The sequence below is a fragment of the Rhinolophus ferrumequinum genome, chromosome X (genome assembly GCF_004115265.2).
Source record: "Rhinolophus ferrumequinum isolate MPI-CBG mRhiFer1 chromosome X, mRhiFer1_v1.p, whole genome shotgun sequence".
NCBI lineage: Eukaryota > Metazoa > Chordata > Mammalia > Chiroptera > Rhinolophidae > Rhinolophus > Rhinolophus ferrumequinum.
This window is the reverse complement of record NC_046284.1, coordinates 25,169,139-25,194,785: the sequence shown is the minus strand read 5'-3', so window position 1 is coordinate 25,194,785 and position 25,647 is coordinate 25,169,139. Positions and strand designations below refer to the sequence as shown.

The 25,647-nt window shown below is 36.8% G+C and overlaps 1 protein-coding gene across 12 annotated transcripts in view; it reads right to left on the bottom strand.

Moving 5' to 3' along the window:
* The window catches only part of ENOX2 (ecto-NOX disulfide-thiol exchanger 2), a 454,293-nt gene that overhangs the window by 306,005 nt on the left and 122,641 nt on the right, over nucleotides 1-25,647 (bottom strand). Inside the window, exon 1 of one of the 12 annotated variants that reach the window (XM_033118215.1) lies at nucleotides 9,224-9,284. The exons of the other annotated variants lie outside the window; for them this stretch is intronic. The gene's annotated coding sequence lies outside the window, so the exon portion shown is untranslated. Of the gene's footprint in view, nucleotides 1-9,223; nucleotides 9,285-25,647 lie in introns of those variants that run through there. 12 annotated transcript variants of the gene reach the window in all.

Genomic DNA, 25,647 nt, shown 5'->3' with positions numbered 1-25,647 from the left:
GGTAATGATCAAAAGCAAGCACAGCTCTCCCTGTGGAAACCACTCCCCTGATTTTGAAAACTAGATACTGTAGTCAGCTGAATCTGGTCAGGAGCCTAGGCTGAGCCAGCCATTTCAGTAGGAATAGATACTACACAGAGTACATTAATTCACTCTAAAAGATTCTTCAGACACCAGTAAATAAGTAGTAAACAAGGTTCAGCAAAATAATTTCACATGCTGTAATGAGTGAAAACTGAAGTAGCAGTCAGATAAATCTGCATTTCAGTGTAGGATGCTTTGAGGAAGAGAGTAAGAGCTGGAACTCTTTTTGTCTTTGGAGAATTAATTTTATCAATTAATGCTGGAAGAATATTAGCATCCTTTAGGACTGATGCACTGCATGAATAACATTTGTATCTTTGCTTTTCCCCAAATGTACACACTAATTTCACCAGATTTCCTTTCTTCATTTTTTCGGCCTTCATTAACTATTTATCCAATCACTGTGCTATAATTTTAATTACCTTCTAATTAACCAATGATGAATTTGTGATTTAGCATTCCCTAAAGATATAACTACATAAATACAGTAAATCTTCATCTACATGTTCAAAAATTTTATCCTTCCTCCTTCCCCCCACCCTATTAGTTTTGCTATGCTGTATCATTAATGTTCTGGAGTTATGTTTTCTGCATTCCTAATCTTAGGTTCCTATTTGGACTAGTTTTTCAAGAATGTATGATAAACAACTCTGTTGTTGGCTATGAAATTAAACACACAGGAGAAAACAGAGATTCCTGTAATATGCCAATGCATCTTTATAGATTCATACCTCCCCTATAACAATTCCACCTCAGGAATACCAATACAGTGTGTTGACAAGTGATTAACTCCTTTAGAGAGGTCCCTGGGCTGAAGTCAAACCCACTACTGAAGAGAAAGCTAAAATCTACTCCTTGAGAAGACATTGTGACTGAAAAAAAAAAGAGCCTGCAAAAAATAATTAATCTGTGTTTGAAAAGTCTTACTATAGTTGTTGTATAAAAGAAAAAGTAAGATGTTAATTTTGCTACAGGCTGGAGTCTAACTTTGACAGTCTCCTTATTCATCCAATTCATTCAAACAATACTGTGTGCCTGGCAATATGTTAGGCCTTTGGATTTCAGGACTTGGTAAGACACAGTTTCTTTTCTCAAAAAGATCACAACCAGAAAGGCAGATACATACACAGAAAATCTGGCCCAAATTATTGCATCAGCTTCATCTCTTGCCACTTCCCCCAAGTACCATTTGCTTCATTCATACCAAACTTCTCAAATTCCTCAAATATGCTAAGCCTTTTCATATCTCTGAGCTTCCTTTTAAAATTTTATTTTATTGTGACAATAACACTTAACATTAGATCTACCCACTTAACAAATTTTAAGTGTACAATACAGTATTGTTAACTATAGGCATGATGTTGTACAGATCTCTAGAATTTATTCAGCTTGCATAATTCAAACTTTATGTCTATTGATTAGCAATTTTCCATTTCCCTTGTCCCTCAGCCACTGGTAACCATCATTCTACTCTCTTATTCTATGAGTTTGATGATTTTAGGTTCCCCATATAGGTGGAATCATGCCAATATTTGTCTTTCTATGATTAGCTTGTTTCACTTAGCATAATGTCTTCAAGGTTCATACATGCTCTTGCACATTATAAGATTTCCTTCCTTTTAACGTCTGAATAATATTCCATTGTATGTATATACTATGTTATCTTTATCAATTAAGGTGTTCGTCTTTTAGGTTGCTTCCACATCTTGGCTAGTGTGACTAGTACTGCAATAAACATTGGGGTGCTAATATCTTTCCAAGATCCTGATTTCAGTTCTTTTGGATAAATACCCACAAGTGGGACTGTTGGATCATATGGTAGTTCCGGTTTTAATTTTGTGAGGAACAACCATATGTTTTCCATAGCAGCTGTATTATTTTGTATTCTCACCAACAGTATTTAAGGGTTCCATTTACTCTATAGCCTCACCAACATATACCTATTTTTTTTAATAATAGCCATCCTCACCACTGTGAGGTGATATCTCATTGTAGTTATAATTTACATTTTCCTGATGGTTAATGGATGCTAAGCATATTTTCATATACATGTTGGCCATTTGTATATCTTCTTAGGGAAATGTCTATTCAAATCTTTAGCTCATTTTTAAAGGGTTATTAGGTATTTTTTTGAATGGGCTGTAGTTCTTTATATTTTTGTGGAAATTAACCTCTGATGTTTTCTCCGATTCAGTAAGTTGCCTTATCATTCTGTTGATTGTTGCCTTTGCTGTGTCAAAGCTTTTAGTTTGATGTGATACCACTGACCTATTTTTGGTTTTGTGGCCTGCACTTTTGATGTCATATAATGAAATCACTGCCAACATCATTGTCACGAAGCTTTGCTCCTATTTTCCTCTAGGAGTTCTACAGTTTCAGGTTTTATATTTAAACCTTTAATCCATTTGGAGTTTATTTTTTTATGTGGTGAAAGACATGGATCCAGATTCTTTTGTTTTGTTTCGTTTTTTTGTTTTGTTTTTTGGCTTGTGGATATCAGTTTTCTCAACACAATTTTTTGGAAAGACTTTTTCCCATTGTGCATTCTTGACACCATTGTTGAAGATCAATTGACAGTATATGAATGGATTCATTTCTGGGCTCTACAATTTTCCCTTTTCTCCACTGGAGAGCTTTTACTTATCCTTCAAAACCCTGCTCAAATGTCACTTCCTCAGGGAAATGTTTTCTAATCCCCCAAAATCTCTCCACAGGCGTGCATAGAGCCTTTTTACCAGAGCACATATTGCAGGACCTCAGCATTCATTCTGCATGTTTGTGGATTTGTATGTGTTCTATGTCGGGGGGTCATCACCATCTGATCTGTGACTTAGAAAGCTCACTTAGAAAGCACTGGAGATGAGAAAGCACCAGAGGCAGAGAAACAAGTTAGAATACAAGTGATACAGTGGAAAGATGACAGTAGTGTCACCTGAGATAGTGACAATATATTGAAAGAAATTAATGGATTCCTGAGATATTCATGAAGCAGAATTATCGGGATTTGGTGCCTGACTGGATCTAAGAGTTGAGGGGAAAAGTAAAGTCTGAAATGAATCCATTTTAAAATTCCTAAGTTGCAGTCCTGAAAATCCTGTAAGGTTTGTGGGCTTTGATATAAGAAAAAGTAGAATCCATTGGAAACAGATCCACAATGCTATGCTGAAAAATAAAACTGCTTCCAATCTCTATTTACCATGGCATAAAGGCTATCAGGAAACACCAGCAAATGTCTTACATTTGACCTTTACTGTGTATTCTTAACAAAGACTGTCAAACGACATAAATTCATCCAGAAAAAAATAAAAGCACAATAGTCTCAGAGGCAGGATAACTATTAGGCTAAGGAGGAAGAAAAACATTTTAATAATAGGTCTCAGACTTGGTTTATTTTGTCTATAGCATTCACTGACAAAAGTGACATTGAAGGTCAGGAATATTTAATAGATTCCTTCCCTTTGTCCCCTCATATTTCTCCTTTTCCTCCTCTTCCTAAACAACTCCTCAAAATGGTCTTATTAGAAAATCTTGAATCTTAGTAGCAGTTGTTTTTTGGTTATTATAATATGTTGAGTTAAGCTGACAATTCTACTTTTAACAATACCCAAAGCTTGGAAAAAATAATGCTATGTTGTTTTTCTCTCACCAAAGAATATGGCAATGTAATTGTCTCCTGAAGAAGAAGCACTGTAGTCATCTTTAACTTTAAAGTAAATTCATTTCAGGAAGATGCTTTGAGAGAAACAGTTGACAGAGCAAATCAGGGCTCCTAGGAGACTGAAGTGATGAATTGTGTTGAAGAAGATGCCATACCTGAGTTCAATTCCATGAACATTTTCAACTTAAGAGTTTCTCTGCAACAAAACAGCACTGTATGGGAATTACAGTCATGCCACACCATGGGAGACAGGCTTTAAACACTGCACAGATTCTTAACCCTTATGTGTTCTAGGCACTCAGAGACAGCAAGCGTACAACCCAATTATTCTAATTAAACAACAGAGGAAGTTATTGTACCAGGTGAAGTCAGAGTGTCAAAGCACAGTAACATTATCAAACTGCCTTTAAGTAGAATTCAGGACTGGAAAAGACCGAAACATCCTCTCAATCCAACTAATGTAACTGGGATCTTGGAATGGGTCTCGAAAGCCGAAGTGTTACTCTCATTTAGAAGACCATTTCAATCTTCACTCCCTTCCTAATTAAATTCATCTCTATCTTCCATTGTGGTTGTTTTGTTATTTTGTGAGCCCCTCCCACTTAGGTTTGAGGAAATGTATCCTTTGAAAACAGATTTGGGTTGGTCAATTTATAGCTTTAGAAAATATAGAGGCTCGGAATTTTCCAGAAATTGGGCACTTGCCTAGAATATGGTGGAAAGAAGAAACGGAATAGCAATAAACTAAGGCCCTCAATATGTGACCAAGCAGCCTAGCCTCCTGGGCAGATGCTGAGCATGAACGTATAGCTGCAGTGCAGTAAACCAGTTCTATTTAAGAGTCCTTCCTTTGGGCTTCTAAAAGGAAGTTGTTTTCTTTGATACACATGTGACCCAAATCTGGTTTTCTACAAAGTGAACAGTGCCAAAAGCAGCTCCCCTATTCTTTTGTTCCTCACCAGCTCCTTCCCATATGAATCCAGTCCCCAACCTCACAGATTTATTAGAGTATCTACAGGAGAGATTGAAACTTTAGGACAGTGCGTCTCATCCCTGACTACACACTGAAATCACCCAGGGAACTTCTTAAAAATACCAGTGCCTGGGTCCCATCCCCCAGAAATTCTGATTTAATTGGTCAGGATGGGGCCTAAGCATCTAGTTTTTGAAAGCCACCAGGTGATTCTAATATGCAGCCATGACCGAAAACCACTGCTCTATATGAAGCAAATGAGTGTGCACAGCCTGAAGTGTTGCGAGTGTGTGTGTGTGTTTTAAGTTAAAACCAGATAACACTTATAGGGTAAGTTCATTTACTGATTACCTACAATATGCAGGGTACTATATTGGTTGTGTGGTATAAATAGGTTAGATTTAAATCTGTCCAGTTTGTGATACTTCTGTGGAAAATATAGAAAGATTAGAAGGGTTGCTGGCAAAAACAAAAACAAAACAAAACAAAAAACCCTGAAGTCTTGGGAAACATTTAGGTAAAATATAATTACGAGATTACATTCCTTTCCTTGCTCTAGGAGATACAACCTAAAAAACTTCAGAAATATTGTGTTTGAAGCATATGAAGAAAAAAAAATCAGACACAGACAATAGTTTAGTGGTTATCAGAGGGTAAGGGGAGAGGGGTGTGGTAGATGAGAGTAAAGGGGATCAAAAATATATGGTGATGGAAGGAGAACTGACTCTGGTTGGTGAACACACAATGTGATTTATAGATGATGTAATACACAATTGTACACCTGATATCTACGTAACTTTAGTAACAATTGTCACCCCAATAAACTTTAATTAAAAAAAAAAGAAATATTGCGTCTGCTTTCTTATCTCCAGAGAAAGATTCCTAACTGCTTTGAGGATTAGCCTTGAATCTCCCAATCCTTGGGACTCCAGGCCTGTCATTCCTGTCCTCAAGTAGATCATTCATTTACTCCACTACATGCATAATATCATGAAGAATGTTGGGAAGCACTTCATCTAAACTACAATTAACTTTTAATAAAATTTTGCTGCAATGTGGTTTGCTTATGTCACCTGTCACTTCAATGATTCCTCAGTGATTCCACTGAACTTTAGGAAGGATCTGGTAAAATGTAAAAAATGCAAAGGAGGCAGTTAAGTATAGAGGAAGAACAGGCCACAAAGACACAGGCTCTGGTCTCTGCTCTTCCACTCAGAGGGGAAACTTGGGCAAATCATTCTTGGTTGAGGTTTCTTAACCTGAAAAATAAGAATTGACTCATGTGATTTCTAAGGTCTGAGTTTAAGAAAAAACAATAACAAAGTCTGGATGGAAGACTGTAATAGAAACCTGATATAAAATCCATTAATTGGGTAGAAAACGAGAGAGGATAGAGGCTGGAAGAATGCCTTCCTAGTACAACCTACTCAAAACTTATTTCACAGTCAGTAAATGATTTAATAGTAGTATAGTTAAGGCACACTGAAAAAAAAATCAAAGCTTTTCCAACACTGCCACTGCTCCAAAAAAAAAAAAAAAAAGGAGTCCTTAAGAATTTTGTTAATTATAAACCAGAACTTCTAAAGAAGTGCAGAAAAGTTGTTTTTTAAGATGTTCAAATACCAATAAACGTTCTAAGTAACTTGTTATCAATTAATATTATTTAGAGCACAAGTATTGTGAAACTCAGGATAAGAATCTAATGTTGAAATGCTAAAAGCATGTCCATCATGTTAGGAATAAATTACCCTAATTGACCAAAGCTTTGTACACAATATCAGACACTTCAAAATGTAGTGATGCAATGACAAAACTTCCTGTCTTCCTCTGCTGAAACTATATGGAATGTGATTAAATCCAAGCATGGTATTTATGTACATATACATACCATGTTTCCCCGAAAATAAGACCGGGTCTTATATTAATTTTTGCTCCAAAAGACGCATTAGGGAGTATTTTCAGGGGATGTCTTATTTTTTCATGTACAACAATCTACATTTATTCAAATACAGTCATGTCATCTTCTTCTGGAACATCATCATAACGTACTAAATGGGTCCGTCTGGCTGACGATCTTAACGGGGGCTTATTTTCGGGGTAGGTCTTATTTTCGGGAAAACACGGTAAAAGCAGGCAACAATTACAATCTAGGGATATTTTAAATTTAATCTTTTTTATTTATTAGTATTGTTATGCAGCAATGAGCATTCAGTAAAACCACTAATCAGTGTGCATTACGCAACGATCAGATAAAATACTCCTAATCCTCTGTCATTCTTTTTCTTTGGCCCCTGGGTACTCATTAAAGGTTAATTTATTTAAATCTCTCAAACATTCATTACCTACTTTAATAAACTAATGGATCTTTGGAACTTTGCCTAATCAGTTTATTTTTTTATTTTTATACATCTACAAAATGTTTTTTTTTTTTTTTTTTACTAAGCTCTTTCTTAATAGTTGTCTTCCCACTTGGAAATAGGATTGTGCTTCAGTAAGAATCTGATTTGAGAATCTGGTGACATACAACCTCAACCAACATACAGACATACAGACTGTGGCTTGCCTTTTGCCCTTAAACACAGTTAAATTTTAGAAAATAGCGATTGATTTATGTTTAGCACGATAATCATACTCCAAATCGAAATGGTCATTTCACAGTTTAGTGGGAATGACAATATTAAAGCAAAGCTTCTAACAACTTCACTGCATGTCAAATGCTATGAGGACCTATCAATAAAAAACTCCAGTCTGGTCATTGCAAACCAGAACAATACATGATACATGCCATGTGGATTGGCAAATATAAGTGAAGTCCGAAGAAATCTTCAAAAGAATAGTACCACCTAAATGGAGTCTAAATTTGTATGTTACCATCTGTCTGTCATGTTGAGTATGTTAAATGGTATCTTTGAGGAATCTTTTATATAACAATCTTTAAGTTGAATGTTCTCAGGCTGGTGGCTGATATTCAGGGACAGCACTCCACCCTTTACATCAGAATGCCAGAAACCAAAGTCTTGGAGCACTAGGACATTATTTGTAATTCCTACCCTAACAACACCTGACATTATTACAGAATTTTACAGCTTACCAAGTGCTTCCACAACATCCCTATAATGGAGAGAGGGTTTAATGTCCTTGGTTTGTAGATGAGAAAACTGCAGCTCAGGAGAGCTTCATTGATTTACCCAAAGTTTAACATGAATGTGTGGAGGAGCTGGAACCCAGATCTTCTGGCTGCAATTTTTTTCCCAGTAGCATGTTACCTCACCTGCAGGGTTTATGTTGGGTTTAATGTTTTATTTTTTTCTTATGCATGGTTCACCATCGACAAAAGAAAAAGTGTAAATGTTACTTCCAAGATGTTTCGGTAGGAAAACAATCAAATTGATTAAAAATAATTATGATAAAGTATTCAACATAACACATCTTCATAACAAAGTAATTTATTGGAGTGTAACTTCACATGTAAGAGCTGGATTTCTTAAAAGTTTTGCTTTTATTTTACATACAAATTAATAAAAATAATAAATGTATTCCCCACCCTTGGTCTAAATTTCAAGTATTTAAATTTCTAGTGGAAGTAGATGCTTGACTCTAAGTTACATTACTAAAGGTTTTCCAGTTGTCACCCCTGCTTTTCCAAATAGTAACTCCAAGAAATTACCTTCCAAAGTTCATCGTTAATTCGTTAATTGTCTATCCACCCATTTATCCAACCATCCAAATGACATTTGCGGAATGCCTACTTTGAGCCAAACAACAAGACAGATGTAGATTCTGTCTGAAATTCCTGCTGCTGCCTCATTTCCTTAGACTAAGAACTCCTTGAAGACAGGAATCCTGTCATTCTGCACAGAATATAGCAGGTTCTCTTTGCAGAAAATCACTTAAACTCTTTTTTTGACAGTGAAATTTCTGGTTTCCCCTGCCACCGACTTGCCCCTCCAGACATATGAGAGTTAGGGGAAGAAAGAGCAGTGTCTGCTTATCAAGTCTGACCTTTGGATAATGACTACAGTTCTCCCATTTGAGCTTGCTGCCGTTCTGCCTTGTGGTCAACAAAATGATTCGGCTCAAAATGGCAATATATCTGTTGCTGCTTCCCAGATATCTTCTAGCAAGCTACATTTTTTAAATGGTTGCTTTTGTCCTTCAGCATAGTGGTGAACTCTATCACCAAATGTACTGTCTCATCTGATTCAGTGCGAAGTTGGAGCTTATAGACAAGATGTAGATAAATTTGAAAAAACTGCAAAAGCAGGAACATTCCCTTACTGCTATTAATACATAGATGCTTGATGTTCTTATTTTAACAATAATAACATATATTCAGAAACTGCTATTACCTTTTCAATTCTCCTTCACCTCCACCTCACAGCTCCTTGTGAAGTGAGCAGAGAAGGTATGATTATACAGTTAACATGAAACTCTAAAGCTCAGAAAGGCTAAGTGACTTGTTTCAAATTCCACAGCAAGCCAGTGGCAGAGTTGGGTCGCCCACTTACCACTCCAGGGATCAGGCTGTTACAGCTCCTAGAATCAGGAGAGTTGTATTTTTAAGAATTGCTAGGAATAAAGAAAAACTAATCAGTTATCTCAATTTGTGCCATTCCCTAGTTAATTATTTAGAAATGATTTCCAAGAAACAAGAAGTGAGAAACCATCATGGTAAGCAGGCAATTCTGAACAAGAAATGTCTTTCAAGCAGACTGAGACTTAATTGCTATTCTTCCAAATTGAAGATTAATTAAGCCTAAAAAAGTAGGATTTAAATAAACAAAGAAAGGTACAGATAGTTTCTCTGTATTAGAATTCTTTTTAGTACTGCAAGGATGGAGCTAGTTATGCCTTGATACATCTTTTATTCACAAATAATGAATACATGGCTGATATTACTTATGAGGCATTTCTGTTGTTTCTAGATTTTCTCTAAAATATGAGTATTGGTTTCACATATATTTGAAACAATAATTTTTGTTGGAGCATATGTAATATTTTTAAGTCTAGAATTTGTTAAAAAACCTGAGGGTCTTCTGACTTTTATTATCATTTCTGATTTAATTCTACAAAATAGATTTGCCCAAAACTTTATTTTTTAAATGTTTTATTAAACACAATTACATTTCTTCATCTTTCTAATCCTTTTCTTCTTGAAGATTACCTAGGATTTTATTAACTGATTTTTCTAAGCCTCTGACTGCTTTCTCCCTCACCATAAGTAAACCACAAGCTATATTACACACATATATTTTATTAAAATGTCACTTTTATTGCTTCCTGGACCACCACAAAGGATAGCCCTTTGCGATCCAAGTCAATTTATTCATGATGGAAACTGTTTCAAAAACATGTATTATAACATGATTAGATCTGTACTTCATACATAAGCCAGAAAATGACATTTATGTCTTAATTACCAACCCCAAATAATTAGTTTGAGAGTAAGGAAATAAATTAAATGGCACGCAGCCCAGTCATTCTAGCAAAAGGATAGGAGCTGGGATAACTGTGAGAGAGGTCAAATATGTATGATAGCATTAATGAATAACAAACTTATTAGAGGTGATTCAGAAAAATGAAAAATGCTGACCACCACCAAAAAAATAAAATCCACAATATATTTATTGTAAATGTCACATTAAATTGTTTAATCTACACCTCTCCAAGGATTGATGGAAGCTTGTTTGATATAGTATACTTTCTAGCCTAGCCTAATATAGTGATAAAAGGATCTGAAAACCAGAACTTTCAGCATTTTCTTTAAGGGGCTGATTTTTCTCCCTTATCAGGATTTTTTTTCCAAAAGCTATTCAGTTAGTTCACCTTTTCACAGGGGATGGAGGTCGTGAAATAATGAAATTCATATAAACCTCAAACCTCTCATTTTGGCCCATGGTTTCTTCCTCTTTCCCCATCAGAATCTTCACCGGAGCACTAATAGGTTGCAAAATTGGCTGATAAAAGTGTCATTCTCCTATTCCTTCCCTGCCTACCCGCTGGTAAAAGAACTAATGAGCAGTAAAATTACCAAAAGGCAGACAGCAGAATGGAGAATAAAGAATACCAAGGGTTTGGATAACCCACAAACCATATAATGAGTTCCTGAATAATCAAGATTTGACATTAACCTCAATTATTTCTTACTTAGACCCACCATTCCACACTTTCCTTTAGCTTCTTAAACACAGAATTGCAGTTTACAACCTGTTTGGAGGACTAAGGGCAGGGAGTGATGGCCAAACTTTGGTACTAGAATCACTGTTTGTAGCATTTCTTGAATATCCCTCGGGCACCCCAAGATACTGACAACCTTCATAGGAGCTCTGAACACTATATGAGGTGGTTGATAACTGGAGTAGTACCACTTGTCCCCTTCAGCAAGAATGAGTTGATTCATTAGGAGTCAACATTCAAGGAATATTGTTATATTGTTATGTTGGCTAATTGCCTTTTAGGAATTAAGAATCAGATTTCCCTCTCAGTGCATATTCCAGACTTCAGCTGTGGAGGATCTTTTCCTTTGCATTCTCCAATAATACTGCTCTTTGATTTTTCTTTAAAGCTTTTTCCCCCCATCTTTTACTCCTCATTCGTTAACGTAGTGGGGCCTCTGCACAAAAATACTATCTATCTCCTGCTACTAAGTAGTTGATTTCGTCTTTAGAGTTCATGTTGATCTATGACAGGCTTTCTGTTGTAGCTACTCTACTCAGATCCAGATTTCATTTCTCAACAATGTGTTCTCAAACCTGGTATCTTCCTGCTTCATAAGCCATTAATATCCCAATTCCCAGAGATCTCACACTTCTGGTAAAACTGACTGTTCCACTACAATGATGGTTTCAAGGCATCTTTGGACTTCAAAAATGCTTTTCCATATTTTCAAAAATGTCTTTTCTATAAATAATGTCATCAGTAAAGGGAAAAATTTCTTCTGCAAGAAAATTTGTTTTTAATTAAAGTGTATTGGGGTGACAATTGCTAATAAAGTTACATAGATTTCAGGTGTACAATTCTGTAATATATGGTGATGGAAGGAGAACTGACTCTGGGTGGTGAACACACACTGTGATATATAGATGATGTATTCCAGAAATGTAATCTGAATGTGGTGGAAGGGCAACGATTAATAGTCCAAGATTCCTTAACTTATAGAAAGATTGCTTCCTAGGAGAGACATAGGAGATGGCATCAGTAACTAAGTATTCCTGTGACTCTGCCAACACTGTTAGCACCTTTTCCTTCCCTGGCTCCCCATTCCATATTCTACCTGCATTCCTTTTTGTTTTATAATTGTTTCCAAGTTATTTTGTGTAAGTAGTTTCTTTCTCTTAACCAGATGGCCTTTTGTCTACACACCGTGCTCCCACCCATGGCACAGGTGTGCACACACACACTCACACACTGCCATCATACCATACTGTGTACTCCACAGACACTCAATACATGCCTGGTGACATATTTTGTAATGGTCCTCTGGACACCTTTTCCTGGTAACAACTCATTCTCTTCTTACCATTCTTTATCCTCACTTTCTTAGAGACATGGAACTGAGGTAGACATAGTGAATAGGGTTACCATCTCCTTCACTTAGGGAGCAATATCAACGTTAAAACCCAAAGCAGACTTTTATTTTGTGATGAAAATTATTATTCCTATTTGAAGTTGAAGGGGAAGCGAAGAAAAACAAATTGGAAATTTTAATCCCCAAGGCTTTACTGTAAAGAAACAAGCAATTTTATCAGAAACAAGTGATCCATAAATTGCTTTAAATCAACAGCAGTAATATGCTTAACAGGGAGAGTTCACATGGACATACCGGCATCTGTTTTTAGGTGATTTCCTTTACTACAACTGGCCAGATTGTAGTATTAGAATGCATCATCATTTTAAAAAAGGATGCTATGGTTTACAGTGGACAGAACTGGCAAAGATTTTGCTCTAGTATACAAAGTTTGGTTGATATTTAACATTTGCCAGGGCAAGAGGAAAAATTTACAACCTTCATGCCAGCAGCTTTCTTACCTCATTCAAACCTTTCTACTGTTACAGAACATCACCACTGTTAATACTGCCATTATGTGACTGAGTAGGGAATTGACATCTCTGACTTACTGAAAAAGCATCTTCTGCTTAACAGATTCAAATAAACTGACCTCCATATATAAACTAAACAAAAGTAATTAAAAATGCATGAATAAGAAATGTGTAGTTGCATAAATGCTTCTATTAATTCTTGTGGAAAAGAAGATCAGTGAGTAGTCTATAAGAATATTAAAATATAAGATTGACATCATAAAATGGCGGCATGAGGTGAGCCTCTTCAAATCTCCCCTGGAATTTACAACAAATTGAACAACTATAATTCCACAAAGGATTGCCTGCACAGCAGACAGGCAACACTAGGAGATGCAAAACTTAAATCATCTAACAGTGGGCAAATTGGGCAAGCAAGGGAGAATGGAAGCTGGAAGTACGGAGACGTGGCTCGCGCAGGTACAGGACACAGACCTAGCTTGGAGCTCCAAGTTCCCTGCATTCTGGAGCTACCACAGCCAGGGGAGAGGGAAGAACTCAGATGGCTAGCACACCCCTATGGCCCAAATTCCCGCCTGAGGGATCAGCATGTAACATGGCTGGACCCAACGATCAAAGCAGAGACCTCAGAGCAAAGACTGAGGGAAGAAGGGTGAATTGGTGGTTGAAAGTCTCACTGCCAAGCAGAGGACAGAAAGCATAGGCGCCAAGCCTAGCTGAACCCTCTCACCCACCCAGACTCGCCCCATAACCATCTGCCCAGTGCTAGAAGAGGAACAGTAGTAATGTCACATCAAAAGAACAAAATAATTTGCAGTTCTGAGAACAATGGCCCACACCCATGGACTCGCACCCCAACTAGATTCGGCAAAATGGAGGGAGCCCTGGGTGCAGGATGAACTGTGCTGGTGGTCACTGCCATTGCTCACAACCACCTACCAAACCCACCCCTGCATCCACCTATCTGGTAGGATTACAGCAGGGGTAAACAGAGCTGCTGAAACACACAACACTGAATCTGGTGCAGCAAGAGCTTCTGAACTTCAGAAGCTTTCCACATCCCCCAATGGAGGCGGTATACTGAGACCCAAACAACCTGCTCACAGAGGAGAAGCCCACCTTCAGGGAATCCCTCCATTGTGTGAGAAGCCACAACAGTGCAGAGAAAATACAACACTACTGCATGAGAGAGAATTAAAGGCTGAAATTGGAAAGAAAAGCATTCTACCCAAAGAAAAGACCTCTTCCAGCAAACCTGTTGCAGAATCCACTGCTGTAGATGCCTAGGAAGAGAAATAATAATTCACTAATTGCCATGAATAACCAAGCTAACAAGACAAATCAAAAGAAACTGAAAGTCTTCAGAAAATTAACTTAAGGACATGGAAATTGTGACATAAATGATAAAGAATTCAAAATTGCAGTTCTTAAAAAACTTAACAACATTGAAGAAAACACAGACAGGTAGTTTAATGAAGTCAGAAACACAATAAAAAAAACAAAATGAACATTTTACTTAAGAGATTGAAATTTGAAAAAAGAACCAAATAGAATTTAAGGAGATTAAGAACTCAGTAAAAGAAATGAAGAATGAAACAGCGAGCATAGGTAACAGAGTTGACAAGATGGAGGAATGATTCAGTGACATCGAAGACAGAAATCTGGAAATGACATAGATCGAAGAAGAGGGAGACCTGAGAGTTAAAAGAAATGAAAGAACTCTACAAGAACTTTCTGACTCCATCAGAAAGAGCAATATAAGAATAATGGGCATACCAGAAGGAGAAGAAAGAGAGAAGGGAACAGACAGTATATTCAAACAAATAGTTGATGAAAACTTCCCAAACTTGTGGAAAGAACTGGATCATCGATTCCAAAAGCAAATACAACACCTAATTACCTCAACCCCAACAGGCCTTCTACAAGGCACATTCTACGGAAGGTATTAAAAATTAACGACAAAGACATTTATCCCAAATGGGACATGTGTCCATTGGATACCCTACAAAATCTTTACAACATTATTGATTACGTTCCCCAAATTAATTTTCAAAACCCCGTGGCCATCTTGTGGTTACTGACTGTTTTCTAATGCCCTCACTTACCCCCTTATCCCCACCCCCCGAGCCCATCTAGCAACCCTCAGTTTTTATCATTTATATCCCTCACACTGTGTGAACCCCCGTCCCCCATCCACTATCCCTCTGACATTGCACAGAGCCAGTACATTTCCACTGTCTCTATTCCTAATGCTGTACTCCACTTCTTGTAAGTATATACATACATATGTATATACTGAAAGAGATTATTCGACCTAAAGAAACCAGAGATAGAATGATAGGAAATTCTCATATATCAATAATCACCCTAAATGTAAATGGACTGAACTCACCAATAAAAAGGCACAGAGTAGCAGAATGGATCAAAAAACTAAACCTAACCATATGTTAGTCCAACAGACACATCTCAGCTACAAGGACAAATATAGACTGCAAGTGAAAGGGTGGAAACTGACACTCAAAAGCAGGTATATCCATACTGATATCAGATGAAAAAGACTTCAGGATCAAAAGGGCAACAAGAGACAAAAATGGACATTTCATAAAGATAAAGGGAACTATACAGCAAGAAGACAACAGTCATCAATATTTATGCCCCCAATCAGGGAACAGTGAAATATACCAAGTAATTAATAACAGAACAAAAGAGAGAAATTCACCAAAGCACAATCATAGAAGGGGAACTAAATACATCATTGACAACTATGGATAGATTATCCAAACAGAAAATAAATAACGAAACAGCAGCCCTAAATGACACATTACATGAAATGGACTTAATTGACATTTACAGAGCACTTCATCCTAAAACATCAGACTAAACATTTTTTTTTATGTACATGGAACATTCTCAAGATTAGACCATGTATTGGGACATAAAATCAGCCTCAGCAAATTTAAGAAGATTGAAATCATACCAAGCATATTCTCTGATCACAAGGCTCTTAAATTGGATATTAACTGCAAAAAGAAAGCAGGAAAAACCACATCATGTGGAGAATAAACAACATTCTTTTAAAGAATGACTGGATCAAAGAAGAAATAAGAGGAGAAATTAAAAAAAAAAAAACAACAACCTAGAAACAAATAAGAAAGAAAATACATCCTACTAAAATTTTTGGGATGTAGCACAAGCAGTTTTAAGAGGGAAATTTTTTATTTAATTTATTGGGGTGACAACTGTTAGTAAAATTACATGGATTTCAGCTGTAGAATTCTGTATTACATGATCTATAAATCCCATTGTGTATTCACCACCCAGAGTCAGTTCTCCTTCCATCACCATATATTTGATCCCCCTTAAACCTCATCTCCCACCCCCTCCACCCTTACCTTCTGGTAACCACTAAACTATTGTCTGTGTCTATGAGCATTTGTTTCTCATTTGTTTGTCTTGTTCTTTTGTTGTTTTTGGTTTATATACCACATACCAGTGAAATCATATGGTTCTCTGCTTTTTCCCTCTGACTTATTTCGCTTAGCATTGTACTCTCAAGATCCATCCATGTTGTCACAAATGTTCCTATATCATCTTTTCGTACCGCCAAATAGTATTCCATTGTGCATATATACCACAATTTCTTTATCCATTCATCTATCGAAGGACACTTTGGTTGTTTCCATGTCTTGGCCACCGTAAATAAAGCTGCAAGGAACATTGGAGCACACGTATCTTTATGTATACATGTTTTCAGATTTTTTGGATAGACACCCAGGAGAGGGATTCCTGGGTCATATGGTAATTCTATTCGTAATTTTTTCAGGAAACTCCACACTGCTTTCCATAAAGGCTGCACCAGTCTGCATTCCCACCAACAGTGTATGAGGGTTCCTTTTTATCCACAGCCTCTCCAGGACTTGTTACTATTTGGCTTGTTGATGGTAGCCATTTTGACTGTCGTGAGGTGGTATCTCATTGTGGTTTTTATTTACATTTCTCTCATGATTAACGATGTTGCGCATTTTTTCATATGTCTATTTGCCATTTGTATGTCCTCTTTGGAGAAATGTCTCTTCAGGTCGTCTGCCCATTTTTCAATTGGGTTTTTTGTTTTTTTGTTGTTGAGTTGCATGAGTTCCTTGAATATTTTGGATATTAACCCATTAACAGAGGCACTGTTTGCAAAAATCTTCTACCATTCAGTTGGTTGCCTCTTTATTTTGTCGATGGTTTCTTTTGCTGTGCAGAAGCTTTTAAGTTTCATATAGTCCCATTCGTTTAATTTAGCTTTCACTTCCCTTGCCTTTGGAGTCAAATTCGTAAAATGCTCTTTGAACCCAAGGTCCACAAGTTTAGTACCTAGATTTTCTTCCATGCAGTTTTTGTCTCAGGTCTTATGCTTAAGTCTTTGATCCATTTTGAATTAATTTTGGTACATGGTGACAGATAGCAGTCCACTTTCATTCCTTTGCATGTGGCTATCCAATTCTCCAAGGACCATTTAATAAAGAGGCTGTCTTTTCTCCATTGTATGTTTTTTGCTTCTTAGTCAAACATTACCTGCCCATATTTATGTGGTTTAATTGCTGGATTCTCAATTCTATTCCATTGGTCTATGTGTATCTTTTTTTTGTCAATACCATGCTGTTTTGATTATTGTAGCCCTGTAGTACAAGCTAAAGCCAGGAAATGTGATACCTCCAGTATTGTTCTTTTACTTAAGATTGCCTTGGCTATTCAGTGTCTTTTGTGGATCCAAACAAATCTGATGATTTTTTGTTCTATTTCTTTGAAAAATGCCATTGGGAATTTGATGGGGATTGCATTAAATCTGTATATTGCTTTGGGTAATATGGCCATTTTAACTATGTTGTTTCTTCCAATCCATGAGCACAGAATATCTTTCCATTTCTTGGTGTCTTCTTCAATTTCTTTTAAAAATGTCTTATACTTTTCAGCATATAGGTCTTTCACATTCTTGGTTAAGTTTATTCCTAGGTATTTTATTCTTTTTGCTGCAATTGTAAAAGGAATTGTTTTCTGTATTTCTTTTTCTGAGATTTCATTGTTAGTATATAGGAATGCAATGGAATTTTGTATATTGATTTTGTAGCCGGCAACTTTACTATATTCGTTGATTGTTTCTAATAGCTTTTTGGTGGACTCTTTAGGGTTTTCTACATATAGCATCACGTCATCTGCAAAGAATCACAATTTCACTTCTTCATTCCCAATTTGGATGCCTTTTATTTCTTTCTCTTGCCTGACTGCTCTGGCAAGGACTTCCAGCATTATGTTGAAAAGCAGAGGTGATAGGGGACAGCCCTGTTTTGTTCCTGAACGTAGAGCAAAGGGCTTCAGTTTTTCATCGTTAATTATGAGATTAGCTGAGGGTGTGTCATATATGGTTTTTATTATGTTAGTTTTCCTTCTATACCTATTTTATTAAGTGTTTTAATCATCAATGGATGTTGTATATTTTCAAATGCTTTTTCTGCATCAATTGATATAATCATATGACTTTTGTCCTTTATTTTGTTTATGTGATGTATCACATTGATGGATTTGTGGATGTTTAACCATCCTTGTGCCCCGGGGATGAACCTCCTTGGTCATGTAGAATAATCTTTTTAATGCATTGTTGTATTCGATTTGCTAGAATTTTGATTAGGATTTTTGCATCTGTATTCATCAGAGATATTGGTCTGTAGTTTTCTATTTTTGTGTTGTCCTTACCAGGTTTTGGTATCAGGGTAATGTTGGCATCATAAAATGAGTTAGGGAGTACTGTCTCTTCTTCAGTTTCTTGGAAGAGTTTGAGCAGGATTGGTATTAGATCCTCTTTGAAGGTTTGGTAGAATTCACTAGTGAAGCCATCTGGTCCCGGACTTTTGCTTTTGGGAACGTTTTGGATGACTGATTCAATTTTGTTACTGTTGATCAGTCAGTTTAGATTTTTCAGTTCTTCATGGTTCAGCCTTGGAAGGCTATATGTTTCTAAGAACTTATCCATTTCTTCTAGGTTATAGAATTTGGTGGCATATAGTCCTTCATAGTATTCTTCGATGATCCTTTGTATTTCTTGGGGTGTCTGTGATAACTTCCCCTTTTTCATTTCTGATTTTGTTAATTAGTGTCTTCTCTCTTTTTATCTTAGTGAGCCTAGCCAAGGGTTTGTCAATTTTGTTAATCTTTCCAAAGAACCAGCTCTTTGCCACATTAATTGTTTCTATTCTCTTTTTGTTCTCTATTTCATTTAGTTTTGCTCTGATTTTTGTTATTTCCTTTCTTCTGCTGACCTTGGGTTTCATACGTTCTTCTTTTTCCAGTTCTTTAAGGTGTTACATGAGGTTATTTATTTTGGATTTTTTCTTGTTTCTTGAGATAGGCCTGTAATGATATAAATTTCCCTCTTAAAACTGCTTTCACTGCATCCCAGAAATTTGGTAGGATGTATTTTCATTGTCATTTGTTTCTATGTATCTTTTGATCTCTCCTCTAATTTCTTCTTTGACCCAGTGGTTCCTTAAAAGTATGTTGTTTAATCTCCATGTATTTGTGTTTTTTCCTGGTTTCTTTTTGCAGTTGATATCCACTTTCAAAGCCTTGTGATCAGAGAATATGCTTGGTATGATTTCAATCTTCTTAAATTTGCTGAGGCTCATTTTATGTCCCAATATATGGTCTATCCTTGAGAATGTTCCATGTACACTAGAAAAAAATGTGTAGTCTGATATTTTAGGATGAAGTGCTCTATATATGTCAATTATATCCATTCCATCTAATGTGTCATTTAGGGTTGTTTTTTCGTTATTTATTTTCTGTTTGGATGATCTATCCATAGCTGTCAATGATGTATTTAGGTCCACTAGTTTAATTGTGTTTTGGTCAATTTCTCCCTTTAGTTCTGTTAGTAGTTGCTTGGTATATTTTGCTGCTCCCTGATTGGGAGCATAAATGTTGATGACTGTTATGTCTTCTTGTTGTATAGTCCCCTTTACCATTATGAAATGTCCATCTTTGTCTCTTGTTACCTGTTACATCTGGTATCAGTATGGCTACACCTCATTTTCTCTGGATACCATTTGCTTGGACTGTCAATTTCCACCCTTTCACTTTGAGTCTATGGTTGTCCTTGCAGCTGAGATGTGTCTCTTGGTGACAGCTTATGGTTGGGTTTAGTTTTTTGATCCAATCTGCTACTCTGTGCCTTTTTATTGGTGAGTTCAGTCCATTTACATTTAGGGTGATTATTGATATGTTACGATTTCCTGTCATTCTATCTTTAGTTTTCTGGTAAGGCTGTGTCTCCATTGTTTCTTTGCCTTTTTGTTGTTGTCTTATTATTTCTCTGTTGTGGTATTCTATGATGTTTCCCTCTGTTTCTTCTTTTATTACAGTATATATTTCAGTTCTGTTTTTTTTTTTTTGAGTGGTTACCCTTAAGTTTATGTAAAAGGATGTTTGATATTTAGAGTATTCCATGTTCTTCAGCACCCTTACTTTCTCCATTCCCATATTACGGTTCAGGCCTTTACTCTCCCCTTTTTATGTTTTGGTTGCCACAAATTGTCCCTGTTGATGGTGGTCGAATAGCCTACTTTAGTATTTCTTGTAGTGCAGGTACTGTATTACAAAATTCCCTCTGCTTCTGGAAAGGTCTTTATTCCTCCTTCATATCTAAAGGGTATCTTTGCAGGATATATTATTCTTGGCTCATAATTTCTCTCTTTCAATAGTTTGAATATTTGGTTCCACTCCCTCCTGGCTTGTAGAGTTTCTGCTGAAAAATCTGATGATAATCTAATAGGCTTTCCTTTGTAGGTTACCGTCTTCTTTTCCCTGGCTGCCTTGAGGATTCTTTCTTTGTCGTTGATTTTAGACAGCTTCAATACAATGTGCCTTGGAGAAGGCCTGTTGGGATTGAGGTAATTAGGTGTTCTATTTGCTTCTTGGATTCGAGGATCCAGTTCTGTCCACAAGTTTGGGACGTTTTCATCGACAATTTGGGAATATATTCTCTGTTCCCTTCTCTGTTTCTTCTCCTTCTGGTATGCCCATTATTTTTATATTGCTCTTTCTGATGGAGTCAGAAAGTTCTTGTAGAGTTCTTTCGTTTCTTTTTAGTCGCAAGTCTCTTTCTTCTTCGATCCGTGTCATTTCCAGGTTTCTATCTCTGATGTCACTGATTCTTTCCTCCTTCTGGTCAAGTCTACTACCTAAGGTGGCTACATGTTTCTTAATTTCTTGTATTCAGTTCTTCATCTACAGAAATTCTATTGGGTACTTTCTTAAAATTTCAATCTCTTTCGTAAAATGCTCATGTTGTTTTTGATTGTTTCTGAGTTCATTAAACTGCCTTTCTGTGTTTTCTTGCATCTCGTTGAGTTTTTTCAGAATTGCAATCTCGAATTCTCTGTCATTTAATTCACATATTTCCATATCTTTAAGTTCCTTTTCTGGAGACTTTCACTTTCTTTCTGAGCTGTCTTGTTGCCTTGGTCATTCATGGCAATTACTGATTTATTGTTTCTCTTCCTAGACATCTGAAGGACTGGCTTCTGTAACAGGTTGATAGGAAGAGGTCTTTCTTTTGTTTTCCAGTAGTTGTTGGCAGAATGTTTTATTTTCTCTCCGACTGCAGCCTTTTTTTCTCTCTCACATGGTACTGCTATGTTTTCTCTGCACTATTCCAGCTTTTCACACAATGGGGGGATTCCCTGGAAGACAGGATTCTCCTCTGTTAATAGTTTGCCTGGTTCACAGGGCACAGTGTCCGTGTGTGTATGTGGTGAGCCTTTGAAGTTGCAAAGCTCTTCCTGCACCATATTCAGAGCCCGTGTGTTTCAGCAGTCCTGTTTACTCCTGCAGGGATGTGCGCAGATAAGTGGGGACAGGGGCGGGGTGAATTGTGAGAAATGGCCCAGAGCAATGGCTGTGACCACCAGCACAACCAGTCCTGCTTCCACAACTCCTTCCCCTTTTCCGGAACTAGTTGGGCTGCGAATCTGTATCTGTGGTCCACAGTACTCAGAACAGCAAATATTCTATTATTTTGATCTGACACTGCTACTGTTCCCCTTCTAGCACCGGGCAGGTGTGGGTGAGGCGAGCTCTGGATGGGTAGGGAGTGGACGGCTAGTCTCAGTGCCTAAGGCTTCCGTTCTCTGCTTGGCAGTGAGGGCTTAAACCACCGTTTTCGGCCTTCTTCCCTCAGTCTTTTCTCCGAGGTCTCTGCCGTGAGAGCTTTGTTCAGCCATGTTATATGCTGTCCCTTCAGCCCTGTGGGCCATAAATGGATCCCTAGCCATCCGAGTTCTTACCTCTCCCACAGCTGTGTTTGTTCCGGGATGCATCGAACTCAGATTACTGAGCTAGTTATGCGTAAGTGGGAAATTTGTATCATTACAGGCCTATCTCAAGAAACCTGAAAAACCAAGACAAATAACCTGGCATTACACCTTAATGAACTAGGAAAAGGAGAACAAATGAAACCCAAGATTAGTAGAAGGAAGGAAATAATAAAAACCAGAGCAGAACTAAATGAAATAGAGAACAAAAAGACAATAGAAAAAATTAATGTGACAAAGAGCTGGTTCTTTGAAAAGATTAATAAAATTGACAAACACTTGCTTAGACTCACTAAGACAAAAACAGAAAACACACTAATAAACAAAATCAGAACTGAAAGAGGGGAAGTTATCACAGATGCCACAGAAATACAAAGGATCATCTGAGAATACTATGAAGGACTATATGCCACCAAATTCAATAACCTAGAAGAAATGGACAAGTTCTTAGAAACACATAGCCTTCCTAGGCTGAATAATGAAGAATTGGAAAATCTAAATAGACGGATAGCCAGTAAGGAAATTGAATCAGTCATCTGAAACCTTCCCAAAAGCAAAACTCTGGGACCAGATGGCATCTCTAGTGAATTCTACCAAACATAAAAAGAGGATCCAATACCTTTCCTACTCAAACTCTTCCTAAAAGTTAAAGAAGAGACAATACTCCTTAACTCACTTTATGAGGCCAACATTACCCTGATACCAAAATCTGGTAAGGATAACACAAAAAAAGAAAATTACAGACCAATATCTCTGATGACTACAGATAGAAAATCCTAAGCAAAATTCTAGCAAATCGAAAGCATCGATGTGTTAAAAAGATTATGCATCACGACCAAGTGGGACTATCCCAGTGGCATAAGGATGGTTGAACATATGCAAATCAATCAATGTGACACACCATGTAAACAAATAAATGACGAAAATAATATGATTATATCAACAGATGCTGGAAAAGAGTTTGACAAAATACAACATCAATTTATGATTGAAACACTTAATAAAATAGGTATAGAGGGTAAATACCTTAACATAATAAAGGCCATACATATCAAACCCTCAGCTAATATCGTAATTAGCAGTGAAAAACTGAAGTCCTTTGCTCTACGTTCAGAACATGACAGGGCTCTCCCCTATCACCTCTGCTTTTCATCACAGTATTGGAAGTGTTAGCCAGAGCAACACTTGTTGCGGGCAAGTGAAAGAAACAAAAGAGATCCACATTGGGAATGAAGATGTTGAAGTGTCACCTTTTGCAGAAGACATGTACTATATATAGAAAACCATAAGGATTCCACCAAAAAGCTATTTGATACAATAAACGAATACAGTCAATTGCCAGCTATAAAATCAACGTACAAAAGTCCATTGCATTCCTATATACTAACAATGAAATATCAGAAAAAAGAAATTAAAAAATCAATTCCTTTTGCAATTGCAACAGAAAAAATAAAATACCTAGGAATAAACTTAACCAAGGATGTGAAAGACCTATAGATTGAAAACGATAAGCAATTTTTGATAGAAATTGAAGAAGACACATAGAAATGGAAAGACATCCATGTTCATGGATTGCAAGAATCAACATAGTTAAAATGGCCATATTACCCAAAGCAATATACAGATTTAATGCAATCCCCATCAAAACCCCAATGGCAGTTTTTCAAAGAAATAAAACACAAAATCATCAGATTTGTATGGAACCCAAATTGCTATAGGAATCCTAAGAAAAATGAACAATGCTGGAGGTATCACACTCCCTGACTACAGGTTGTACTACAGGGTAACAATAATCAAAACAGCATGGTATTGACAGAAAAACAGACACATAGAGCAATGGAATAGAACTGAGAACCCAGAAATAAAACCACATAAATACGGACACATAATTTTCGACAAAGAAGCCAAAAACATACAATGGAGAATAGACAGTCTCTTCAATAAATGGTGCTGGGAGAAATGGAAAACTACATGCAAAAGAATGAAACTAGACTATCGGTCACCATGCACCAAAATTAACTCATAATGGATCAAAGACCTAATCATAAGACATGAGAAAATAAACGGCACAGAAAAGAAACATAGGTACTAAACTTACGGACTTTAGGTCAAAGAGCATTTTATTACTTTGACTCCAAAGGCAAGCGAAGTAAAAGCTAAAATAAATGAATGGGACTATATCAGACTCAACAGCTTCTGCACAGCAAAAGAAATCATCGACAAAATAAAGAGGGAACCAAAAGAATGGGAGATTGTTGCAAACAACGCCTCCAATAAGGGGCTAATATCCAACATATATGAGGAACTCACAGAACGCAATAAAAAACAAACAAACAACCCAATTAAAAAATGGTCAGAGGACCTGAATACACATTTCTCCAAAGAGGACATATAAGTGGCCAATAGAATGTGAAAAAATGCTCAACATCACTAATCATCACAGAAATGGAAATAAAAACCACAATGAGATATCTCCTCACCCCAGTTAGAATGGCTGTCATGAAAAAGACAAATAGTAGCAAATATTGGAGAGGCTGTGGAGAAAAAGGAACTCTCATACACCGTTGGTGGGAATGCAGATTGGTGCAGCCACTATGGAAAGCAGTGTGGAGGTTCCTCAGAAAATGAAGAATAGAATTACCACATGACCCAGCAATCCAATCCCTCTCCTGGGTATCCACCCAACAATCTGAAAACATTTATGTATGAAGACATATGTGCTCCAATGTTCGTTTTACCTTTATTTACGGTGGCCAAGACATGGAAACAACCAATGAGTGCTTCGACAGATGACTGGATAAAGAAGTTGTGGTACATATAAACCATGGAATACTATTCGGCCATAAGAAAAGATGAAATAGTACCATTTGTGACAACATGGATGGATCTTGGGATTATAATGCTAAGTGAAATAATTCAGACAGAAAAAGTAGAGAACCATATGATTTCACTGATATGTGGTATATAAAACTGAAAACAACAAAAAAACAAGACAAACAAATGAAGAAACAAAAACTCATAGACACAGACAATAGTTTATTGGTTACCAGAGAGTAAGGGGGGTGGGCGGTGGTAGATGAGGGTAAAAAGGATCAGATATATGGTGATGGAAAGAGAAGTGACTCTGGGTGGTGGACACACAGTGTGATGTATAGATGATGTATTACAGAATTGTACACCTGAAATCTATGTAATTTTATTAACAATTGTCACCCCAATAAATTAAAATAATAAATTAAAAAAAAAAGTCAAAAAGTAGGCCATAATAAAATTTTGAGATTGAGAACTTGACTTTTAGGAATTAAAAAAAGTACTCAGACTCTCTCGATGGACGTCATAAAAATGGCAGCACGAAGTGAGCCTCTTGAAATCTCCCCTATAATTTACAACAAATTGAACAACTATAACTCCACAAAGGACTCACTGGGCAGCAGACAGGCAAGAATAAGATGCACACTACTGAAATCATCTAAAGGTGGGCAAATTGCACGAGCAGGGTAGGAGGGAAGGGAGAAGTGTGGGGACGGGGATGCAAAGGCACA